Source organism: Rhipicephalus microplus, unplaced genomic scaffold (assembly GCF_043290135.1).
Source record: "Rhipicephalus microplus isolate Deutch F79 unplaced genomic scaffold, USDA_Rmic scaffold_21, whole genome shotgun sequence".
Classification (NCBI taxonomy): domain Eukaryota; kingdom Metazoa; phylum Arthropoda; class Arachnida; order Ixodida; family Ixodidae; genus Rhipicephalus; species Rhipicephalus microplus.
In genome coordinates this window covers 10,646,038-10,649,113 of record NW_027464594.1, presented here as the reverse complement: position 1 = coordinate 10,649,113, position 3,076 = coordinate 10,646,038, and the positions used below count along the sequence as shown (strand labels likewise).

The following is a 3,076-nucleotide window of genomic DNA, read 5'->3' as shown; positions in this document are numbered from 1 at the left end:
GAATTTTGGCGCTAGTGTCTACGGGAGCTGCAAAGCACGGAACTTAAACCAGCTCGAAAATAATGGTTGTACATGGCTTCACCCAAGTTTTGTTCTCTCCACTCCATGTGGTCTGCAGCCCCTTTACCGAAAGACCAAAATTTAGCACAAGTTCGGCAGTCCTGACCACTTGAACAACTTGACTCTATTAGGCCCACCGATTCAAATGAGGCCACGTGGTTCACGACGTTCTGTTTTTTTTTTAATGTGGAACAGAAGCCGAAAAATTACTACAATACAAAACCGCAAATGCTTTCGAAGCTGCAAGAATTAATCAAATTCATATACTGCCCACTATGGCGCTGAACAATCGGATCGCCACAGTTTCGCATCGTAAACGTTGTAGTTATCTGATTACGAACACCACATTTTTAAAGACGATAGTCTTTCTTGGGGACCTTCGACGGAAAAAATTTTGGTCCGTCTGTCTGTACGTTTGTCTGTTTGTCATCGTTAACGATACCTCAGACGGCCGACCCCATCTGCAGCGCCCTCCACTATTGCTCAAGGTTTAGCGTTCATACTTGTGCGATTGTCAAATAAGAAGCAATTGTTTCGCATATCTGAGGTACTACAACAACACGTCGATGTTTTGTATGTGTGCCTTTATACTAGAGAAGGCATACACAAGTAATTCTAAGGAACGTAGCGTTAAACACACTGCGCTGGCCGTGTGACGCGATGCTCAAAAATGCAAGTGTTACCGACGCCTTGCTAGAACGGGACGGTGGTGGCAACTGTTCGTCGCTTTACGTTCTACACCTTATCGCCTCCGAGAATGGCACGCACCTTTCTTCGCCAGCGTGCATGCGTTCCTTCGTTTTCGAAGATAAATGCCAGATGGCGCTCGCGTAGAACGTGCCTTAAAATAAACTTTAAGCGGGTAGACTTAACTAGAAGGAGGTTATCTGATTGGTGGCTAAAGTCAAGGCACGAGTGAAAATTAAACTCTTCACTGCAAAGTACGAATCCTCAAACTCACTTTTTAAGAGAAAAAAATAAATATAGTTTTTGGTTCATTAGGTATTACGGCTTGGTGGTGCTAGCCACCGCCCGATCTAAAGGGTACAGCCATATCCATCCATCCATCCATCATCGGTGTGCTCGTTCGCCTCCGCTAAACGCTGGAGGCACTCCAAGGCAGCGCCTACAGAATACCACTCACCGATTTTATTGCGCAGAACACCAAATATATTTTTTGTTAACTCTCTCCGGACGCAAGACTATCGTCTTTCGACGACATTTGCAGATTACATGCAGATCCGGGGCCACTATTTAGATGCGAAGTAGCTTATGGCGGAGTTCAATTTGGTCGAGTGCGACGTGACCACCCTTACTGCGAATGCGCAACAGCTGGCCCGAGCGGGTTCGTGCCTGCGTTAGCGGCTGTGTAAGAGGCTCTGGCCTCTCCCCATTACTCTCTCTCAGCAGTCACGTGATGGCGTCGCAAAACGAGATTCCGCAGACGCGCAACGAACACTCGTGCTCCCGCATGGTGTCGCGATGAACCCGCGTAACGTTAAGTCCCTTGATATGGAAAGTAGCGACACTCTCCTCCATATCCTCTCCGAAGTGTGCAACCCTCCTCTCTCAAGTGTCCAAGCCCTATTTATATACTCTCCTGAATGGCCACCGTGCGGGCGCCGGCCCTGTCACCCGGCTCGCGCCACTTTCCTATACACTCTAAAAAAAGAGCGAGTAAAAAGGGTGTCTTTTTGTCCCACAACAGTAATCGTCATCTATATTGCGTTCCATCATTGCGCTATCGCCCCGCGCCTGGTACATTCTGGTCACGATCGACACGCCCATTATCGGAGTTACATTGCATGCTCAATAGGAAAGTGGCCAGTGCCTAGTTTTCAGGAAAGGAAGCGCACGCTAGCCTGATGATGATTATTGTTGTGGGACAAAAAGACACCCTTTTTGCTCGATATTTTTAGAGTGTATATCAGGAATGTTATGTCACGCTGACAACACGCGCGATGTTTGTGTCTGCCCGAGAGGTGAGAGAGGAGGATGCGCGGCGAGGCGGCTCGGTTAAAAGAATGGCGGTACTTTCCTAAAAATATCCCGGGAATTTAGCGTGGCGGTCTCTAACGGGAGTTCGCAACGAGTAACGGCCACAGAAACTACGATGGCGGTGTGTGCCACTTGCTATAGGACGCGGGCAAGGTGGCCGTGATGAACGGAACTTGCAAGTCAACCCTAGCCCTGATTCGCATGCTATGGTTTAGTGGCAGTTGGTGTAATTTTCTATTTGAAGTGGGGTGTTAATAAGGTGTTCAAAATGTGTTTAGTATGATACGCAGAAGCGGTTCGTGCTTCCCCAGCACTAAACGTACGGGGTGCGAATTCGCCTTCTGCCAAAGAAACACAAATACTGCAAGAATTTTTTTCCATGAGTTCTTTTTTTTTTCACCCTCTTTTTAGTCGCTCTTATGTACACAAAGAATGATGTGAGGAACACCCAAGATGATTTTTTTTTCACCGGCAAAGCAGCGGCACAACTGACGATTGTAGCACCCCCGCACAGCACTCTTCGGTGCGATTTGTTGCTTGCTTTTGATCCGCTGTTCCTTCTTTCGACGGCCATTCTGTGTCACGCACTGTCTGTTGCACAAAGACTGCGGCCTTAATTCTCTCTATCGACTCGGTTGAAGTGGTGCGAAGTGCACTCGCGAAATATTCATACCAAGATTCTCCAGCGAGCCCAGTCGACAGTATATACACCGTCCGATGCCACAAAAGAAAATGAAATAAAATTTTTGAGCTCCGCCAAACAGCGATAGGATTACGAGGGATGCCCAAGTGCACGTATATTAATTTTGACTACGTGGGGCTTTGCAAAGAGCGCCCTAGTTTGGGTAAACACGAACGTTTTTGCGTTTGCTCCGTACCAAAATGTACTCGCTAATAAAGGCCATACGCTCGTGCCTAGTTGCTATAACAGTGGCCATCAACCAATAGAAAAACAAGACAAAACTACGTGACTTCGCTGCGACAAGTAAATTTGCATCAGTGGACGACAGGTGGCGCG

At 47.5% G+C, this 3,076-nt stretch overlaps 1 protein-coding gene across 2 annotated transcripts in view; it reads right to left on the bottom strand.

Moving 5' to 3' along the window:
- Positions 1-2,428: 2,428 nt before the first annotated feature.
- The window catches only part of LOC119179680 (LIM/homeobox protein Lhx1), a 198,832-nt gene continuing 198,184 nt past the window's right edge, over positions 2,429-3,076 (bottom strand). For both annotated transcript variants that reach the window (XM_037430833.2, XM_075883828.1), the window contains one exon: positions 2,429-3,076. This exon is cut by the window's right edge and continues 1,390 nt beyond it. The gene's annotated coding sequence lies outside the window, so the exon portion shown is untranslated.